Source organism: Delphinapterus leucas, chromosome 19 (genome assembly GCF_059928025.1).
Source record: "Delphinapterus leucas isolate spDelLeu-1000000601 "Yukka" chromosome 19, BTC_Dleu_Yukka2, whole genome shotgun sequence".
Classification (NCBI taxonomy): Eukaryota; Metazoa; Chordata; class Mammalia; order Artiodactyla; family Monodontidae; genus Delphinapterus; species Delphinapterus leucas.
In genome coordinates, this window is record NC_143147.1 from 29,022,490 (window position 1) to 29,041,129 (window position 18,640).

The following is an 18,640-nucleotide window of genomic DNA, read 5'->3' on the forward strand; positions in this document are numbered from 1 at the left end:
GCCCTCGGCTGGGAGGGGGTGGCCAAACCCTCCGCCTCCGCCACCGCCCGGTACCCGAGACCTCCGTTCCCCCTGCCTGGGCGGGCGACGGGGTCCTGCCGGGGTGGGCTGACCGCCAGGCTGGCGGTGAGGCGCAAGCGCCAGCGAAAGTGGGCCTCAAGAGGCAGCCCGCCGTCCCCGCCCCCGTCTACGGCCATACTACCCTGAACGCGCCCGATCTCGTCTGATCTCGGAAGCTAAGCAGGGTCGGGCCTGGTTAGTACTTGGATGGGAGACCGCCTGGGAATACCGGGTGCTGTAGGCTTTTTGCCTCCCGCTCCGCCTTCTCCTTTAACTCGCCCGCGGGCGGTGGCCGCCGGCTCCGCCGGCGCCGGGGCCCCGCTGCAGGCCCCGCCTCCTCAGGCCCCTCCCACCACGGCGCGCGCGCCGGAGGGGGCGCTCCCCGCCGGCCCGGCCCGCCAGGCGGCCAGAAGGCGGCCCTGGAAGGCAGCCGCACCCCAGACGCCCCCGGGGTGCCTGGCCCGGACCCAGGCTCCGCCGCGGGCCCGGTTGCCGTCCCTTCGGCCAGCGAGCCCCTCGACCTGCACCTGGCCGCCCCCACCGGCGCCCCGCCCCGGGGCCGCCACCTGTGTGCCGGTGGGTGTGTCCCTCCACAGCTCCCTCCGGCAAAAGCCCCGCCCCCCGCCGTGTCGCCGCCGCGGCCGGGTGCGGGAGCGGGATCGAGGGCAGGGGCTGCTTCCCCGGGCCTGCCGGCCGCCAGGGGCGGGCTCCTGAGCCCGGCAGGTGGTGTGCGGGCAAGGGTGGCCTCGCCGGGGCTGAGGGGCCGTGGCGACACGATGGTGGCTCCCAGTGGCTTCGGGCCAGCTGCTGTCGGGCAGGAGGGCCGGCCCGGGTTGCGGCTGGGCGGCGCCTAGCGCCGCGTGGGCGGGCAGGGGCGATGCCCAAGGGACCGCGGGCCCCGGGCACTGAAGCCTCCGGGGCCACGTCACTGTGAGCGACGGGCGGGATCTTGGCGGGGCGCCAAGCGCCGAAGGGTTCGCTGGGTCACGCCCGCCCTCGGCTGGGAGGGGGTGGCCAAACCCTCCGCCTCCGCCACCGCCCGGTACCCGAGACCTCCGTTCCCCCTGCCTGGGCGGGCGACGGGGTCCTGCCGGGGCGGGCTGACCGCCAGGCTGGCGGTGAGGCGCAAGCGCCAGCGAAAGTGGGCCTCAAGAGGCAGCCCGCCGTCCCCGCCCCCGTCTACGGCCATACTACCCTGAACGCGCCCGATCTCGTCTGATCTCGGAAGCTAAGCAGGGTCGGGCCTGGTTAGTACTTGGATGGGAGACCGCCTGGGAATACCGGGTGCTGTAGGCTTTTTGCCTCCCGCTCCGCCTTCTCCTTTACTCTCCCGCGGGCGGTGGCCGCCGGCTCCGCCCGCGCCGGGGCCCCGCTGCAGGCCCCTCCTCCTCAGGCCCCTCCCACCACGGCGCGAGCGCCGGAGGGGGCGCTCCCCGCCGGCCCGGGCGGCCAGGCGGCCAGAAGGCGGCCCTGGAAGGCAGCCGCACCCCAGACGCCCCCGGGGTGCCTGGCCCGGACCCAGGCTCCGCCGCGGGCCCGGTTGCCGTCCCTTCGGCCAGCGAGCCCCTCGACCTGCACCTGGCCGCCCCCACCGGCGCCCCGCCCCGGGGCCGCCACCTGTGTGCCGGTGGGTGTGTCCCTCCACAGCTCCCTCCGGCAAAAGCCCCGCCCCCTGCCGTGTCGCCGCCGCGGCCGGGTGCGGGAGCGGGATCGAGGGCAGGGGCCGCTTCCCCGGGCCTGCCGGCCGCCAGGGGCGGGCTCCTGAGCTCGGCGGGTGGTGTGCGGGCAAGGGTGGCCTCGTCGGGGCTGAGGGGCCGTGGCGACACGATGGTGGCTCCCAGTGGCTTCGGGCCAGCTGCTGTCGGGCAGGAGGGCCGGCCCGGGCTGCGGCTGGGCGGCGCCTAGCGCCGCATGGGCGGGCAGGGGCGATGCCCAAGGGACCGCGGGCCCCGGGCCCTGAAGCCTCCGGGGCCACGTCCCTGTGAGCGACGGGCCGGATCTTGGGCGGGGCGCCAAGCGCCGAAGGGTTCGCTGGGTCACGCCCGCCCTCGGCTGGGAGGGGGTGGCCAAACCCTCCGCCTCCGCCACCGCCCGGTACCCGAGACCTCCGTTCCCCCTGCCTGGGCGGGCGACGGGGTCCTGCCGGGGCGGGCTGACCGCCAGGCTGGCGGTGAGGCGCAAGCGCCAGGGAAAGTGGGCCTCAAGAGGCAGCCCGCCGTCCCCGTCCCGTCTACGGCCATACCACCCTGAACGCGCCCGATCTCGTCTGATCTCGGAAGCTAAGCAGGGTCGGGCCTGGTTAGTACTTGGATGGGAAACCGCCTGGGAATACCGGGTGCTGTAGGGTTTTTGCCTCCCGCTCCGCCTTCTCCTTTAACTCGCCCGCGGGCGGTGGCCGCCGGCTCCTCCCGCGCCGGGGCCCCGCTGCAGGCCCCGCCTCCTCAGGCCCCTCCCACCACGGCGCGCGCGCCGGAGGGGGCGCTCCCCGCCGGCCCGGCCCGCCAGGCGGCCAGAAGGCGGCCCTGGAAGGCAGCCGCACCCCAGACGCCCCCGGGGTGCCTGGCCCGGACCCAGGCTCCGCCGCGGGCCCGGTTGCCGTCCCTTCGGCCAGCGAGCCCCTCGACCTGCACCTGGCCGCCCCCACCGGCGCCCCGCCCCGGGGCCGCCACCTGTGTGCCGGTGGGTGTGTCCCTCCACAGCTCCCTCCGGCAAAAGCCCCGCCCCCGCCGTGTCGCCGCCGCTGCCGGGTGCGGGAGCGGGATCGAGGGCAGGGGCCGGTTCCCCGGGCCTGCCGGCCGCCAGGGGCGGGCTCCTGAGCTCGGCGGGTGGTGTGCGGGCAAGGGTGGCCTCGCCGGGGCTGAGGGGCCGTTGCGATACGATGGTGGCTCCCAGTGGCTTCGGGCCAGCTGCTGTCGGGCAGGAGGGCCGGCCCGGGCTGCGGCTGGGCGGCGCCTAGCGCCGCGTGGGCGGGCAGGGGCGATGCCCAAGGGACCGCGGGCCCCGGGCACTGAAGCCTCCGGGGCCACGTCCCTGTGAGCGACGGGCGGGATCTTGGCGGGGCGCCAAGCGCCGAAGGGTTCGCTGGGTCACGCCGCCCTCGGCTGGGAGGGGGTGGCCAAACCCTCCGCCTCCGCCACCGCCCGGTACCCGAGACCTCCGTTCCCCCTGCCTGGGCGGGCGACGGGGTCCTGCCGGGGCGGGCTGACCGCCAGGCTGGCGGTGAGGCGCAAGCGCCAGCGAAAGTGGGCCTCAAGAGACAGCCCGCCGTCCCCGCCCCCGTCTACGGCCATACCACCCTGAACGCGCCCGATCTCGTCTGATCTCGGAAGCTAAGCAGGGTCGGGCCTGGTTAGTACTTGGATGGGAGACCGCCTGGGAATACCGGGTGCTGTAGGCTTTTTGCCTCCCGCTCCGCCTTCTCCTTTAACTCGCCCGCGGGCGGTGGCCGCCGGCTCCGCCCGCGCCGGGGCCCCGCTGCAGGCCCCGCCTCCTCAGGCCCCTCCCACCACGGCGCGCGCGCCGGAGGGGGCGCTCCCCGCCGGCCCGGCCCGCCAGGCGACCAGAAGGCGGCCCTGGAAGGCAGCCGCACCCCAGACGCCCCCGGGGTGCCTGGCCCGGACCCAGGCTCCGCCGCGGGCCCGGTTGCCGTCCCTTCGGCCAGCGAGCCCCTCGACCTGCACCTGGCCGCCCCCACCGGCGCCCCGCCCCGGGGCCGCCACCTTTGTGCCGGTGGGTGTGTCCCTCCACAGCTCCCTCCGGCAAAAGCCCCGCCCCCCGCCGTGTCGCCGCCGCGGCCGGGTGCGGGAGCGGGATCCAGGGCAGGGGCCGCTTCCCAGGGGCCTGCCGGCCGCCAGGGGCGGGCTCCTGAGCTCGGCGGGTGGTGTGCGGGCAAGGGTGGCCTCGCCGGGGCTGAGGGGCCGTGGCGACACGATGGTGGCTCCCAGTGGCTTCGGGCCAGCTGCTGTCGGGCAGGAGGGCCGGACCGGGCTGCGGATGGGCGGCGCCTAGCGCCGCGTGGGCGGGCAGGGGCGATGCCCAAGGGACCGCGGGCCCCGGGCCCTGAAGCCTCCGGGGCCACGTCCCTGTGAGCGACGGGCCGGATCTTGGGCGGGGCGCCAAGCGCCGAAGGGTTCGCTGGGTCACGCCCGCCCTCGGCTGGGAGGGGGTGGCCAAACCCTCCGCCTCCGCCACCGCCCGGTACCCGAGACCTCCGTTCCCCCTGCCTGGGCGGGCGACGGGGTCCTGCCGGGGCGGGCTGACCGCCAGGCTGGCGGTGAGGCGCAAGCGCCAGCGAAAGTGGGCCTCAAGAGGCAGCCCGCCGTCCCCGCCCCTGTCTACGGCCATACTACCCTGAACGCGCCCGATCTCGTCTGATCTCGGAAGCTAAGCAGGGTCGGGCCTGGTTAGTACTTGGATGGGAGACCGCCTGGGAATACCGGGTGCTGTAGGCATTTTGCCTCCCGCTCCGCCTTCTCCTTTAACTCGCCCGCGGGCGGTGGCCGCCGGCTCCGCCCGCGCCGGGGCCCCGCTGCAGGCCCCGCCTCCTCAGGCCCCTCCCACCACGGCGCGCGCGCCGGAGGGGGCGCTCCCCGCCGGCCCGGCCCGCCAGGCGGCCAGAAGGCGGCCCTGGAAGGCAGCCGCACCCCAGACGCCCCCGGGGTGCCTGGCCCGGACCCAGGCTCCGCCGCGGGCCCGGTTGCCGTCCCTTCGGCCAGCGAGCCCGTCGACCTGCACCTGGCCGCCCCCACCGGCGCCCCGCCACGGGGCCGCCACCTGTTTGCCGGTGGGTGTGTCCCTCCACAGCTCCCTCCGGCAAAAGCCCCGCCCCCCGCCGTGTCGCCGCCGCTGCCGGGTGCGGGAGCGGGATCGAGGGCAGGGGCCGCTTCCCCGGGCCTGCCGGCCGCCAGGGGCGGGCTCCTGATCTCGGCGGGTGGTGTGCGGGCAAGGGTGGCCTCGCCGGGGCTGAGGGGCCGTGGCGACACGATGGTGGCTCCCAGTGGCTTCGGGCCAGCTGCTGTCGGGCAGGAGGGCCGGCCCGGGTTGCGGCTGGGCGGCGCCTAGCGCAGCGTGGGCGGGCCGGGGCGATGCCCAAGGGACCGCGGGCCCCGGGCCCTGAAGCCTCCGGGGCCACGTCCATGTGAGCGACGGGCCGGATCTTGGGCGGGGCGCCAAGCGCGGAAGGGTTCGCTGGGTCACGCCCGCCCTCGGCTGGGAGGGGGTGGCCAAACCCTCCGCCTCCGCCACCGCCCGGTACCCGAGACCTCCGTTCCCCCTGCCTGGGCGGGCGACGGGGTCCTGCCGGGGCGGGCTGACCGCCAGGCTGGCGGTGAGGCGCAAGCGCCAGCGAAAGTGGGCCTCAAGAGGCAGCCCGCCGTCCCCGCCCCCGTCTACGGCCATACCACCCTGAACGCGCCCGATCTCGTCTGATCTCGGAAGCTAAGCAGGGTCGGGCCTGGTTAGTACTTGGATGGGAGACCGCCTGGGAATACCGGGTGCTGTAGGCTTTTTGCCTCCCGCTCCGCCTTCTCCTTTAACTCGCCCGCGGGCGGTGGCCGCCGGCTCGGCCCGCGCCGGGGCCCCGCTGCAGGCCCCGCCTCCTCAGGCCCCTCCCACCACGGCGCGCGCGCCGGAGGGGGCGCTCCCCGCCGGCCCAGCCAGAAGGCGGCCCTGGAAGGCAGCCGCACCCCAGACGCCCCCGGGGTGCCTGGCCCGGACCCAGGCTCCGCCGCGGGCCCGGTTGCCGTCCCTTCGGCCAGCGAGCCCCTCGACCTGCACCTGGCCGCCCCCACCGGCGCCCCGCCCCGGGGCCGCCACCTGTGTGCCGGTGGGTGTGTCCCTCCACAGCTCCCTCCGGCAAAAGCCCCGCCCCCCGCCGTGTCGCCGCCGCGGCCGGGTGCGGGAGCGGGATCGAGGGCAGGGGCCGCTTCCCCTGGCCTGCCGTCCGCCAGGGGCGGGCTACTGAGCCCGGCGGGTGGTGTGCGGGCAAGGGTGGCCTCGCCGGGGCTGAGGGGCCGTGGCGACACGATGGTGGCTCCCAGTGGCTTCGGGCCAGCTGCTGTCGGGCAGGAGGGCCGGCCCGGGCTGCGGCCGGGCGGCGCCTAGCGCCGCGTGGGCGGACAGGGGCGATGCCCAAGGGACCGCGGGCCCCGGGCCCTGAAGCCTCCGGGGCCACGTCCCTGTGAGCGACGGGCCGGATCTTGGGCGGGGCGCCAAGCGCCGAAGGGTTCGCTGGGTCACGCCCGCCCTCGGCTGGGAGGGGGTGGCCAAACCCTCCGCCTCCGCCACCGCCCGGTACCCGAGACCTCCGTTCCCCCTTCCTGGGCGGGCGACGGGGTCCTGCCGGGGCGGGCTGACCGCCAGGCTGGCGGTGAGGCGCAAGCGCCAGCGAAAGTGGGCCTCAAGAGGCAGCCCGCCGTCCCCGCCCCCGTCTACGGCCATACCACCCTGAACGCGCCCGATCTCGTCTGATCTCGGAAGCTAAGCAGGGTCGGGCCTGGTTAGTACTTGGATGGGAGACCGCCTGGGAATACCGGGTGCTGTAGGCTTTTTGCCTCCCGCTCCGCCTTCTCCTTTAACTCGCCCGCGGGCGGTGGCCGCCGGCTCCGCCGGCGCCGGGGCCCCGCTGCAGGCCCCGCCTCCTCAGGCCCCTCCCAGCACGGCGCGCGCGCCGGAGCGGGCGCTCCCCGCCGGCCCGGCCCGCCAAGCGGCCAGAAGGCGGCCCTGGAAGGCAGCCGCACCCCAGACGCCCCCGGGGTGCCTGGCCCGGACCCAGGCTCCGCCGCGGGCCCGGTTGCCGTCCCTTCGGCCAGCGAGCCCCTCGACCTGCACCTGGCCGCCCCCACCGGCGCCCCGCCCCGGGGCCGCCACCTGTGTGCCGGTGGGTGTGTCCCTCCACAGCTCCCTCCGGCAAAAGCCCCGCCCCCGCCGTGTCGCCGCCGCGGCCGGGTGCGGGAGCGGGATCCAGAGCAGGGGCCGCTTCCCCGGGCCTGCCGGCCCCAGGGGCGGGCTCCTGAGCTCGGCGGGTGGTGTGCGGGCAAGGGTGGCCTCGCCGGGGCTGAGGGGCCGTGGCGACACGATGGTGGCTCCCAGTGGCTTCGGGCCAGCTGCTGTCGGGCAGGAGGGCCGGCCCGGGCTGCGGCCGGGCGGCGCCTAGCGCCGCGTGAGCGGGCAGGGGCGATGCCCAAGGGACCGCGGGCCCCGGGCCCTGAAGCCTCCGGGGCCACGTCCCTGTGAGCGACGGGCGGGATCTTGGCGGGGCGCCAAGCGCCGAAGTGTTCGCTGGGTCACGCCCGCCCTCGGCTGGGAGGGGGTGGCCAAACCCTCCGCCTCCGCCACCGCCCGGTACCCGAGACCTCCGTTCCCCCTTCCTGGGCGGGCGACGGGGTCCTGCCGGGGCGGGCTGACCGCCAGGCTGGCGGTGAGGCGCAAGCGCCAGCGAAAGTGGGCCTCAAGAGGCAGCCCGCCGTCCCCGCCCCCGTCTACGGCCATACCACCCTGAACGCGCCCGATCTCGTCTGATCTCGGAAGCTAAGCAGGGTCGGGCCTGGTTAGTACTTGGATGGGAGACCGCCTGGGAATACCGGGTGCTGTAGGCTTTTTGCCTCCCGCTCCGCCTTCTCCTTTAACTCGCCCGCGGGCGGTGGCCGCCGGCTCCACCGGCGCCGGGGCCCCGCTGCAGGCCCCGCCTCCTCAGGCCCCTCCCACCACGGCGCGCGCGCCGGAGGGGGCGCTCCCCGCCGGCCCGGCCCGCCAGGCGGCCAGAAGGCGGCCCTGGAAGGCAGCCGCACCCCAGACGCCCCCGGGGTGCCTGGCCCGGACCCAGGCTCCGCCGCGGGCCCGGTTGCCGTCCCTTCGGCCAGCGAGCCCCTCGACCTGCACCTGGCCGCCCCCACCGGCGCCCCGCCCCGGGGCCGCCACCTGTGTGCCGGTGGGTGTGTCCCTCCACAGCTCCCTCCGGCAAAAGCCCCGCCCCCCGCCGTGTCGCCGCCGCGGCCGGGTGCGGGAGCGGGATCGAGGGCAGGGGCCGCTTCCCCGGGCCTGCCAGCCGCCAGGGGCGGGCTCCTGAGCTCGGCGGGTGGTGTGCGGGCAAGGGTGGCCTCGCCGGGGCTGAGGGGCCGTGGCGACACGATGGTGGCTCCCAGTGGCTTCGGGCCAGCTGCTGTCGGGCAGGAGGGCCGGCCCGGGCTGCGGCCGGGAGGCGCCTAGCGCCGCGTGGGCGGACAGGGGCGATGCCCAAGGGACCGCGGGCCCCGGGCCCTGAAGCCTCCGGGGCCACGTCCCTGTGAGCGACGGGCCGGATCTTGGGCGGGGCGCCAAGCGCCGAAGGGTTCGCTGGGTCACGCCCGCCCTCGGCTGGGAGGGGGTGGCCAAACCCTCCGCCTCCGCCACCGCCTGGTACCCGAGACCTCCGCTCCCCCTGCCTGGGCGGGCGACGGGGTCCCGCCGGGGCGGGCTGACCGCCAGGCTGGCGGTGAGGCGCAAGCGACAGCGAAAGTGGGCCTCAGGAGGCAGCCCGCCGTCCCCGCCCCCGTCTACGGCCATACCACCCTGAACGCGCCCGATCTCGTCTGATCTCGGAAGCTAAGCAGGGTCGGGCCTGGTTAGTACTTGGATGGGAGACCGCCTGGGAATACCGGGTGCTGTAGGCTTTTTGCCTCCTGCTCCGCCTTCTCCTTTAACTCGCCCGCGGGCGGTGGCCGCCGGCTCCGCCCGCGCCGGGGCCCCGCTGCAGGCCCCGCCTCCTCAGGCCCCTCCCACCACGGCGCGCGCGCCGGAGGGGGCGCTCCCCGCCGGCCCGGCCCGCCAGGCGGCCAGAAGGCGGCCCTGGAAGGCAGCCGCACCCCAGACGCCCCCGGGGTGCCTGGCCCGGACCCAGGCTCCGCCGCGGGCCCGGTTGCCGTCCCTTCGGCCAGCGAGCCCCTCGACCTGCACCTGGCCGCCCCCACCGGCGCCCCGCCCCGGTGCCGCCACCTGTGTGCCGGTGGGTGTGTCCCTCCACAGCTCCCTCCGGCAAAAGCCTCGCCCCCCGCCGTGTCGCCGCCGCGGCCGGGTGCGGGAGCGGGATCGAGGGCAGGGGCTGCTTCCCCGGGCCTGCCGGCCGCCAGGGGCGGGCTCCTGAGCCCGGCAGGTGGTGTGCGGGCAAGGGTGGCCTCGCCGGGGCTGAGGGGCCGTGGCGACACGATGGTGGCTCCCAGTGGCTTCGGGCCAGCTGCTGTCGGGCAGGAGGGCCGGCCCGGGTTGCGGCTGGGCGGCGCCTAGCGCCGCGTGGGCGGGCAGGGGCGATGCCCAAGGGACCGCGGGCCCCGGGCACTGAAGCCTCCGGGGCCACGTCCCTGTGAGCGACGGGCGGGATCTTGGCGGGGCGCCAAGCGCCGAAGGGTTCGCTGGGTCACGCCCGCCCTCGGCTGGGAGGGGGTGGCCAAACCCTCCGCCTCCGCCACCGCCCGGTACCCGAGACCTCCGTTCCCCCTGCCTGGGCGGGCGACGGGGTCCTGCCGGGGCGGGCTGACCGCCAGGCTGGCGGTGAGGCGCAAGCGCCAGCCAAAGTGGGCCTCAAGAGGCAGCCCGCCGTCCCCGCCCCCGTCTACGGCCATACTACCCTGAACGCGCCCGATCTCGTCTGATCTCGGAAGCTAAGCAGGGTCGGGCCTGGTTAGTACTTGGATGGGAGACCGCCTGGGAATACCGGGTGCTGTAGGCTTTTTGCCTCCCGCTCCGCCTTCTCCTTTAACTCGCCCGCGGGCGGTGGCCGCCGGCTCCGCCCGCGCCGGGGCCCCGCTGCAGGCCCCGCCTCCTCAGGCCCCTCCCACCACGGCACGCGCGCCGGAGGGGGCGCTCCCCGCCGGCCCGGCCCGCCAGGCGGCCAGAAGGCGGCCCTGGAAGGCAGCCGCACCCCAGACGCCCCCGGGGTGCCTGGCCCGGACCCAGGCTCCGCCGCGGGCCCGGTTGCCGTCCCTTCGGCCAGCGAGCCCGTCGACCTGCACCTGGCCGCCCCCACCGGCGCCCCGCCCCGGGGCCGCCACCTGTGTGCCGGTGGCTGTGTCCCTCCACAGCTCCCTCCGGCAAAAGCCCCGCCCCCCGCCGTGTCGCCGCCGCTGCCGGGTGCGGGAGCGGGATCGAGGGCAGGGGCCGCTTCCCCGGGCCTGCCGGCCGCCAGGGGCGGGCTCCTGAGCTCGGCGGGTGGTGTGCGGGCAAGGGTGGCCTCGCCGGGGCTGAGGGGCCGTGGCGACACGATGGTGGCTCCCAGTGGCTTCGGGCCAGCTGCTGTCGGGCAGGAGGGCCGGCCCGGGTTGCGGCTGGGCGGCGCCTAGCGCCGCGTGGGCGGGCAGGGGCGATGCCCAAGGGACCGCGGGCCCCGGGCATTGAAGCCTCCGGGGCCACGTCCCTGTGAGCGACGGGCGGGATCTTGGCGGGGCGCCAAGCGCCGAAGGGTTCGCTGGGTCACGCCCGCCCTCGGCTGGGAGGGGGTGGCCAAACCCTCCGCCTCCGCCACCGCCCGGTACCCGAGACCTCCGTTCCCCCTGCCTGGGCGGGCGACGGGGTCCTGCCGGGGCGGGCTGACCGCCAGGCTGGCGGTGAGGCGCAAGCGCCAGCGAAAGTGGGCCTCAAGAGGCAGCCCGCCGTCCCCGCCCCCGTCTACGGCCATACCACCCTGAACGCGCCCGATCTCGTCTGATCTCGGAAGCTAAGCAGGGTCGGGCCTGGTTAGTACTTGGATGGGAGACCGCCTGGGAATACCGGGTGCTGTAGGGTTTTTGCCTCCCGCTCCGCCTTCTCCTTTAACTCGCCCGCGGGCGGTGGCCGCCGGCTCCGCCCGCGCCCGGGTCCCGCTGCAGGCCCCGCCTCCTCAGGCCCCTCCCACCACGGCGCGCGCGCCGGAGGGGGCGCTCCCCGCCAGCCCGGCCCGCCAGGCGGCCAGAAGGCGGCCCTGGAAGGCAGCCGCACCCCAGACGCCCCCGGGGTGCCTGGCCCAGACCCAGGCTCCGCCGCGGGCCCGATTGCCGTGCCTTCCGCCAGCGAGCCCCTCGACCTGCACCTGGCCGCCACCACCGGCGACCCGCCCCGGGGCCGCCACCTGTGTGCCGGTGGGTGTGTCCCTCCACAGCTCCCTCCGGCAAAAGCCCCGCCCCCCGCCGTGTCGCCGCCGCGGCCGGGTGCGGGAGCGGGATCGAGGGCAGGGGCCGCTTCCCCTGGCCTGCCGTCCGCCAGGGGCGGGCTACTGAGCCCGGCGGGTGGTGTGCGGGCAAGGGTGGCCTCGCCGGGGCTGAGGGGCCGTGGCGACACGATGGTGGCTCCCAGTGGCTTCGGGCCAGCTGCTGTCGGGCAGGAGGGCCGGCCCGGGCTGCGGCCGGGCGGCGCCTAGCGCCGCGTGGGCGGACAGGGGCGATGCCCAAGGGACCGCGGGCCCCGGGCCCTGAAGCCTCCGGGGCCACGTCCCTGTGAGCGACGGGCCGGATCTTGGGCGGGGCGCCAAGCGCCGAAGGGTTCGCTGGGTCACGCCCGCCCTCGGCTGGGAGGGGGTGGCCAAACCCTCCGCCTCCGCCACCGCCCGGTACCCGAGACCTCCGTTCCCCCTGCCTGGGCGGGCGACGGGGTCCTGCCGGGGCGGGCTGACCGCCAGGCTGGCGGTGAGGCGCAAGCGCCAGCGAAAGTGGGCCTCAAGAGGCAGCCCGCCGTCCCCGTCCCGTCTACGGCCATACCACCCTGAACGCGCCCGATCTCGTCTGATCTCGGAAGCTAAGCAGGGTCGGGCCTGGTTAGTACTTGGATGGGAGACCGCCTGGGAATACCGGGTGCTGTAGGCTTTTTGCCTCCCGCTCCGCCTTCTCCTTGAACTCGCCCGCGGGCGGTGGCCGCCGGCTCCGCCCGCGCCGGGGCTCCGCTGCAGGCCCCGCCTCCTCAGGCCCCTCGCACCACGGCGCGCGCGCCGGAGGGGGCGCTCCCCGCCGGTCCGGCCCGCCAGGCGGCCAGAAGGCGGCCCTGGAAGGCAGCCGCACCCCAGATGCCCCCGGGGTGCCTGGCCCGGACCCAGGCTCCGCCGCGGGCCCGGTTGCCGTGCCTTCGGCCAGCGAGCCCGTCGACCTGCACTTGGCCGCCCCCACCGGCGCCCCGCCCCGGGGCCGCCACCTGTGTGCCGGTGGGTGTGTCCCTCCACAGCTCCCTCCGGCAAAAGCCCCGCCCCCGCCGTGTCGCCGCCGCGGCCGGGTGCGGGAGCGGGATCGAGGGCAGGGGCCGCTTCCCCGGGCCTGCCGGCCGCCAGGGGCGGGCTCCTGAGCTCGGCGGGTGGTGTGCGGGCAAGGGTGGCCTCGCCGGGGCTGAGGGGCCGTGGCGACACGATGGTGGCTCCCAGTGGCTTCGGGCCAGCTGCTGTCGGGCAGGAGGGCCGGCCCGGGCTGCGGCCGGGCGGCGCCTAGCGCCGCGTGGGCGGGCAGGGGCGATGCCCAAGGGACCGTGGGCCCCGGGCCCTGAAGCCTCCGGGGCCACGTCCCTGTGAGCGACGGGCGGGATCTTGGCGGGGCGCCAAGCGCCGAAGGGTTCGCTGGGTCACGCCCGCCCTCGGCTGGGAGGGGGTGGCCAAACCCTCCGCCTCCGCCACCGCCCGGTACCCGAGACCTCCGTTCCCCCTGCCTGGGCGGGCGACGGGGTCCTGCCGGGGCGGGCTGACCGCCAGGCTGTCGGTGAGGCGCAAGCGCCAGCGAAAGTGGGCCTCAAGAGGCAGCCCGCCGTCCCCGCCCCCGTCTACGGCCATACCACCCTGAACGCGCCCGATCTCGTCTGATCTCGGAAGCTTAAGCAGGGTCGGGCCTGGTTAGTACTTGGATGGGAGACCGCCTGGGAATACCGGGTGCTGTAGGCTTTTTGCCTCCCGCTCCGCCTTCTCCTTTACTCGCCCGCGGGCGGTGGCCGCCGGCTCCGCCCGCGCCGGGGCCCCGCTGCAGGCCCCTCCTCCTCAGGCCCCTCCCACCACGGCGCACGCGCCGGAGGGGGCGCTCCCCGCCGGCCCGGCCCGCCAGGCGGCCAGAAGGCGGCCCTGGAAGGCAGCCGCACCCCAGACGCCCCCAGGGTGCCTGGCCCGGACCCAGGCTCCGCCGTGGGCCCGGTTGCCGTCCCTTCGGCCAGCGAGCCCCTCGACCTGCACCTGGCCGCCCCCTCCGGCGCCCCGCCCCGGGGCCGCCACCTGTGTGCCGGTGGGTGTGTCCCTCCACAGCTCCCTCCGGCAAAAGCCCCGCCCCCCGCCGTGTCGCCGGCGCGGCCGGGTGCGGGAGCGGGATCGAGGGCAGGGGCCTCTTCCCCGGGCCTGCCGGCCGCCAGGGGCGGGCTCCTGAGCTCGGCGGGTGGTGTGCGGGCAAGGGTGGCCTCGCCGGGGCTGAGGGGCCGTGGCGACACGATGGTGGCTCCCAGTGGTTTCGGGCCAGCTGCTGTCGGGCAGGAGGGCCGCCCCGGGCTGCGGCTGGGCGGCGCCTAGCGCCGCGTGGGCGGGCAGGGGCGATGCCCAAGGGACCGCGGGCCCCGGGCCCTGAAGCCTCCGGGGCCACGTCCCTGTGAGCGACGGGCCGGATCTTGGGCGGGGCGCCAAGCGCCGAATGGTTCGCTGGGTCACGCCCGCCCTCGGCTGGGAGGGGGTGGCCAAACCCTCCGCCTCCGCCACCGCCTGGTACCCGAGACCTCCGTTCCCCCTGCCTGGGCGGGCGACGGGGTCCTGCCGGGGCGGGCTGACCGCCAGGCTGGCGGTGAGGCGCAAGCGCCAGCGAAAGTGGGCCTCAAGAGGCAGCCCGCCGTCCCCGTCCCGTCTACGGCCATGCCACCCTGAACGCGCCCGATCTCGTCTGATCTCGGAAGCTAAGCAGGGTCGGGCCTGGTTAGTACTTGGATGGGAGACCGCCTGGGAATACCGGGTGCTGTAGGCTTTTTGCCTCCCGCTCCGCCTTCTCCTTTAACTCGCCCGCGGGCGGTGGCCGCCGGCTCCGCCCGCGCCGGGGCCCCGCTGCAGGCCCCGCCTCCTCAGGCCCCTCCCACCACGGCGCGCGCGCCGGAGGGGGCGCTCCACGCCGGCCCGGCCCGCCAGGGGGCCAGAAGGCGGCCCTGGAAGGCAGCCGCACCCCAGACGCCCCCGGGGTGCCTGGCCCGGACCCAGGCTCCGCCGCGGGCCCGGTTGCCGTGCCTTCGGCCAGCGAGCCCGTCGACCTGCACCTGGCCGCCCCCACCGGCGCCCCGCCCCGGGGCCGCCACCTGTGTGCCGGTGGGTGTGTCCCTCCACAGCTCCCTCTCGCAAAAGCCCAGCCCCCGCCGTGTCGCCGCCGCGGCCGTGTGCGGGAGCGGGATCGAGGGCAGGGGCCGCTTCCCCGGGCCTGCCGGCCGCCAGGGGCGGGCTCCTGAGCTCGGCGGGTGGTGTGCGGGCAAGGGTGGCCTCGCCGGGGCTGTGGGGCCGTGGCGACACGATGGTGGCTCCCAGTGGCTTCGGGCCAGCTGCTGTCGGGCAGGAGGGCCGGCCCGGGATGCGGCCGGGCGGCGCCTAGCGCCGCGTGGTCGGGCAGGGGCGATGCCCAAGGGACCGCGGGCCCCGGGCCCTGAAGCCTCCGGGGCCACGTCCCTGTGAGCGACGGGCCGGATCTTGGGCGGGGCGCCAAGCGCCGAAGGGTTCGCTGGGTCACGCCCGCCCTCGGCTGGGAGGGGGTGGCCAAACCCTCCGCCTCCGCCACCGCCCGGTACCCGAGACCTCCGTTCCCCCTGCCTGGGCGGGCGACGGGGTCCTGCCGGGGCGGGCTGACCGCCAGGCTGGCGGTGAGTCGCAAGCGCCAGCGAAAGTGGGCCTCAAGAGGCAGCCCGCCGTCCCCGTCCCGTCTACGGCCATACCACCCTGAACGCGCCCGATCTCGTCTGATCTCGGAAGCTAAGCAGGGTCGGGCCTGGTTAATACTTGGATGGGAGACCTCCTGGGAATACCGGGTGCTGTAGGCGTTTTGCCTCCCGCTCCGCCTTCTCCTTGAACTCGCCCGCGGGCGCTGGCCGCCGGCTCCGCCCGCGCCGGGGCTCCGCTGCAGGCCCCGCCTCCTCAGGCCCCTCGCACCACGGCGCGCGCGCCGGAGGGGGCGCTCCCCGCCGGCCCGGCCCGCCAGGCGGCCAGAAGGCGGCCCTGGAAGGCAGCCGCACCCCAGACGCCCCCGGGGTGCCTGGCCCGGACCCAGGCTCCGCCGCGGGCCCGGTTGCCGTGCCTTCGGCCAGCGAGCCCGTCGACCTGCACCTGGCCGCCCCCACCGGCGCCCCGCCCCGGGGCCGCCACCTGTGTGCCGGTGGGTGTGTCCCTCCACAGCTCCCTCCGGCAAAAGCCCCGCCCCCGCCGTGTCGCCGCCGCGGCCCGGTGCGGGAGCGGGATCGAGAGCAGGGGCCGCTTCCCCGGGCCTGCCGGCCCCAGGGGCGGGCTCCTGAGCTCGGCGGGTGGTGTGCGGGCAAGGGTGGCCTCGCCGGGGCTGAGGGGCCGTGGCGACACGATGGTGGCTCCCAGTGGCTTCGGGCCAGCTGCTGTCGGGCAGGAGGGCCGGCCCGGGCTGCGGCCGGGCGGCGCCTAGCGCCGCGTGAGCGGGCAGGGGCGATGCCCAAGGGACCGCGGGCCCCGGGCCCTGAAGCCTCCGGGGCCACGTCCCTGTGAGCGACGGGCGGGATCTTGGCGGGGCGCCAAGCGCCGAAGTGTTCGCTGGGTCACGCCCGCCCTCGGCTGGGAGGGGGTGGCCAAACCCTCCGCCTCCGCCACCGCCCGGTACCCGAGACCTCCGTTCCCCCTGCCTGGGCGGGCGACGGGGTCCTGCCGGGGTGGGCTGACCGCCAGGCTGGCGGTGAGGCGCAAGCGCCAGCGAAAGTGGGCCTCAAGAGGCAGCCCGCCGTCCCCGCCCCCGTCTACGGCCATACTACCCTGAACGCGCCCGATCTCGTCTGATCTCGGAAGCTAAGCAGGGTCGGGCCTGGTTAGTACTTGGATGGGAGACCGCCTGGGAATACCGGGTGCTGTAGGCTTTTTGCCTCCCGCTCCGCCTTCTCCTTTAACTCGCCCGCGGGCGGTGGCCGCCGGCTCCGCCGGCGCCGGGGCCCCGCTGCAGGCCCCGCCTCCTCAGGCCCCTCCCACCACGGCGCGCGCGCCGGAGGGGGCGCTCCCCGCCGGCCCGGCCCGCCAGGCGGCCAGAAGGCGGCCCTGGAAGGCAGCCGCACCCCAGACGCCCCCGGGGTGCCTGGCCCGGACCCAGGCTCCGCCGCGGGCCCGGTTGCCGTCCCTTCGGCCAGCGAGCCCCTCGACCTGCACCTGGCCGCCCCCACCGGCGCCCCGCCCCGGGGCCGCCACCTGTGTGCCGGTGGGTGTGTCCCTCCACAGCTCCCTCCGGCAAAAGCCCCGCCCCCCGCCGTGTCGCCGCCGCGGCCGGGTGCGGGAGCGGGATCGAGGGCAGGGGCTGCTTCCCCGGGCCTGCCGGCCGCCAGGGGCGGGCTCCTGAGCCCGGCAGGTGGTGTGCGGGCAAGGGTGGCCTCGCCGGGGCTGAGGGGCCGTGGCGACACGATGGTGGCTCCCAGTGGCTTCGGGCCAGCTGCTGTCGGGCAGGAGGGCCGGCCCGGGTTGCGGCTGGGCGGCGCCTAGCGCCGCGTGGGCGGGCAGGGGCGATGCCCAAGGGACCGCGGGCCCCGGGCACTGAAGCCTCCGGGGCCACGTCACTGTGAGCGACGGGCGGGATCTTGGCGGGGCGCCAAGCGCCGAAGGGTTCGCTGGGTCACGCCCGCCCTCGGCTGGGAGGGGGTGGCCAAACCCTCCGCCTCCGCCACCGCCCGGTACCCGAGACCTCCGTTCCCCCTGCCTGGGCGGGCGACGGGGTCCTGCCGGGGCGGGCTGACCGCCAGGCTGGCGGTGAGGCGCAAGCGCCAGCGAAAGTGGGCCTCAAGAGGCAGCCCGCCGTCCCCGCCCCCGTCTACGGCCATACTACCCTGAACGCGCCCGATCTCGTCTGATCTCGGAAGCTAAGCAGGGTCGGGCCTGGTTAGTACTTGGATGGGAGACCGCCTGGGAATACCGGGTGCTGTAGGCTTTTTGCCTCCCGCTCCGCCTTCTCCTTTAACTCGCCCGCGGGCGGTGGCCGCCGGCTCCGCCCGCGCCGGGGCCCCGCTGCAGGCCCCGCCTCCTCAGGCCCCTCCCACCACGGCACGCGCGCCGGAGGGGGCGCTCCCCGCCGGCCCGGCCCGCCAGGCGGCCAGAAGGCGGCCCTGGAAGGCAGCCGCACCCCAGACGCCCCCGGGGTGCCTGGCCCGGACCCAGGCTCCGCCGCGGGCCCGGTTGCCGTCCCTTCGGCCAGCGAGCCCGTCGACCTGCACCTGGCCGCCCCCACCGGCGCCCCGCCCCGGGGCCGCCACCTGTGTGCCGGTGGCTGTGTCCCTCCACAGCTCCCTCCAGCAAAAGCCCCGCCCCCCGCCGTGTCGCCGCCGCTGCCAGGTGCGGGAGCGGGATCGAGGGCAGGGGCCGCTTCCCCGGGCCTGCCGGCCGCCAGGGGCGGGCTCCTGAGCTCGGCGGGTGGTGTGCGGGCAAGGGTGGCCTCGCCGGGGCTGAGGGGCCGTGGCGACACGATGGTGGCTCCCAGTGGCTTCGGGCCAGCTGCTGTCGGGCAGGAGGGCCGGCCCGGGTTGCGGCTGGGCGGCGCCTAGCGCCGCGTGGGCGGGCAGGGGCGATGCCCAAGGGACCGCGGGCCCCGGGCACTGAAGCCTCCGGGGCCACGTCCCTGTGAGCGACGGGCGGGATCTTGGCGGGGCGCCAAGCGCCGAAGGGTTCGCTGGGTCACGCCCGCCCTCGGCTGGGAGGGGGTGGCCAAACCCTCCGCCTCCGCCACCGCCCGGTACCCGAGACCTCCGTTCCCCCTGCCTGGGCGGGCGACGGGGTCCTGCCGGGGCGGGCTGACCGCCAGGCTGGCGGTGAGGCGCAAGCGCCAGCGAAAGTGGGCCTCAAGAGGCAGCCCGCCGTCCCCGCCCCCGTCTACGGCCATACTACCCTGAACGCGCCCGATCTCGTCTGATCTCGGAAGCTAAGCAGGGTCGGGCCTGGTTAGTACTTGGATGGGAGACCGCCTGGGAATACCGGGTGCTGTAGCCTTTTTGCCTCCCGCTCCGCCTTCTCCTTTAAATCGCCCGCGGGCGGTGGCCGCCGGCTCCGCCCGCGCCGGGGCCCCGCTGCAGGCCCCGCCTCCTCAGGCCCCTCCCACCACGGCACGCGCGCCGGAGGGGGCGCTCCCCGCCGGCCCGGCCCGCCAGGCGGCAAGAAGGCGGCCCTGGAAGGCAGCCGCACCCCAGACGCCCCCGGGGTGCCTGGCCCGGACCCAGGCTCCGCCGCGGGCCCGGTTGCCGTCCCTTCGGCCAGCGAGCCCGTCGACCTGCACCTGGCCGCCCCCACCGGCGCCCCGCCCCGGGGCCGCCACCTGTGTGCCGGTGGGTGTGTCCCTCCACAGCTCCCTCCGGCAAAAGCCCCGCCCCCCGCCGTGTCGCCGCCGCTGCCGGGTGCGGGAGCGGGATCGAGGGCAGGGGCCGCTTCCCCGGGCCTGCCGGCCGCCAGGGGCGGGCTCCT

General features: G+C 76.9%; 18 non-coding genes across 18 annotated transcripts; all 18 read left to right on the forward strand.

Moving 5' to 3' along the window:
- The first annotated feature begins 185 nt into the window (after positions 1-185).
- On the forward strand, positions 186-304 carry LOC149745677 (5S ribosomal RNA). The gene has a single exon (XR_016389840.1). It is a non-coding gene; the product is annotated as a 5S ribosomal RNA (ribosomal RNA).
- Positions 305-1,237: 933 nt separating this feature from the next.
- On the forward strand, positions 1,238-1,356 carry LOC149745678 (5S ribosomal RNA). The gene has a single exon (XR_016389841.1). It is a non-coding gene; the product is annotated as a 5S ribosomal RNA (ribosomal RNA).
- A 932-nt stretch (positions 1,357-2,288) lies between these two features.
- LOC149745679 (5S ribosomal RNA) lies at positions 2,289-2,407 on the forward strand. The gene has a single exon (XR_016390153.1). It is a non-coding gene; the product is annotated as a 5S ribosomal RNA (ribosomal RNA).
- A 931-nt stretch (positions 2,408-3,338) lies between these two features.
- Positions 3,339-3,457, forward strand: LOC149745680 (5S ribosomal RNA). The gene has a single exon (XR_016389098.1). It is a non-coding gene; the product is annotated as a 5S ribosomal RNA (ribosomal RNA).
- A 935-nt stretch (positions 3,458-4,392) lies between these two features.
- LOC149745681 (5S ribosomal RNA) lies at positions 4,393-4,511 on the forward strand. Its single transcript, XR_016389969.1, has one exon. It is a non-coding gene; the product is annotated as a 5S ribosomal RNA (ribosomal RNA).
- A 934-nt stretch (positions 4,512-5,445) lies between these two features.
- LOC149745682 (5S ribosomal RNA) lies at positions 5,446-5,564 on the forward strand. The gene has a single exon (XR_016389099.1). It is a non-coding gene; the product is annotated as a 5S ribosomal RNA (ribosomal RNA).
- A 922-nt stretch (positions 5,565-6,486) lies between these two features.
- On the forward strand, positions 6,487-6,605 carry LOC149745683 (5S ribosomal RNA). Its single transcript, XR_016389100.1, has one exon. It is a non-coding gene; the product is annotated as a 5S ribosomal RNA (ribosomal RNA).
- Positions 6,606-7,536: 931 nt separating this feature from the next.
- LOC149745684 (5S ribosomal RNA) lies at positions 7,537-7,655 on the forward strand. Its single transcript, XR_016389101.1, has one exon. It is a non-coding gene; the product is annotated as a 5S ribosomal RNA (ribosomal RNA).
- A 934-nt stretch (positions 7,656-8,589) lies between these two features.
- Positions 8,590-8,708, forward strand: LOC149745685 (5S ribosomal RNA). Its single transcript, XR_016389102.1, has one exon. It is a non-coding gene; the product is annotated as a 5S ribosomal RNA (ribosomal RNA).
- Positions 8,709-9,641: 933 nt separating this feature from the next.
- LOC149745686 (5S ribosomal RNA) lies at positions 9,642-9,760 on the forward strand. The gene has a single exon (XR_016389842.1). It is a non-coding gene; the product is annotated as a 5S ribosomal RNA (ribosomal RNA).
- Positions 9,761-10,693: 933 nt separating this feature from the next.
- On the forward strand, positions 10,694-10,812 carry LOC149745687 (5S ribosomal RNA). The gene has a single exon (XR_016390037.1). It is a non-coding gene; the product is annotated as a 5S ribosomal RNA (ribosomal RNA).
- Positions 10,813-11,745: 933 nt separating this feature from the next.
- LOC149745688 (5S ribosomal RNA) lies at positions 11,746-11,864 on the forward strand. The gene has a single exon (XR_016389103.1). It is a non-coding gene; the product is annotated as a 5S ribosomal RNA (ribosomal RNA).
- Positions 11,865-12,796: 932 nt separating this feature from the next.
- Positions 12,797-12,916, forward strand: LOC149745689 (5S ribosomal RNA). Its single transcript, XR_016390319.1, has one exon. It is a non-coding gene; the product is annotated as a 5S ribosomal RNA (ribosomal RNA).
- A 932-nt stretch (positions 12,917-13,848) lies between these two features.
- On the forward strand, positions 13,849-13,967 carry LOC149745690 (5S ribosomal RNA). The gene has a single exon (XR_016389747.1). It is a non-coding gene; the product is annotated as a 5S ribosomal RNA (ribosomal RNA).
- Positions 13,968-14,899: 932 nt separating this feature from the next.
- Positions 14,900-15,018, forward strand: LOC149745691 (5S ribosomal RNA). Its single transcript, XR_016390214.1, has one exon. It is a non-coding gene; the product is annotated as a 5S ribosomal RNA (ribosomal RNA).
- A 931-nt stretch (positions 15,019-15,949) lies between these two features.
- On the forward strand, positions 15,950-16,068 carry LOC149745692 (5S ribosomal RNA). The gene has a single exon (XR_016389843.1). It is a non-coding gene; the product is annotated as a 5S ribosomal RNA (ribosomal RNA).
- A 933-nt stretch (positions 16,069-17,001) lies between these two features.
- On the forward strand, positions 17,002-17,120 carry LOC149745693 (5S ribosomal RNA). The gene has a single exon (XR_016389844.1). It is a non-coding gene; the product is annotated as a 5S ribosomal RNA (ribosomal RNA).
- A 933-nt stretch (positions 17,121-18,053) lies between these two features.
- LOC149745694 (5S ribosomal RNA) lies at positions 18,054-18,172 on the forward strand. The gene has a single exon (XR_016390131.1). It is a non-coding gene; the product is annotated as a 5S ribosomal RNA (ribosomal RNA).
- Positions 18,173-18,640: the final 468 nt, after the last annotated feature.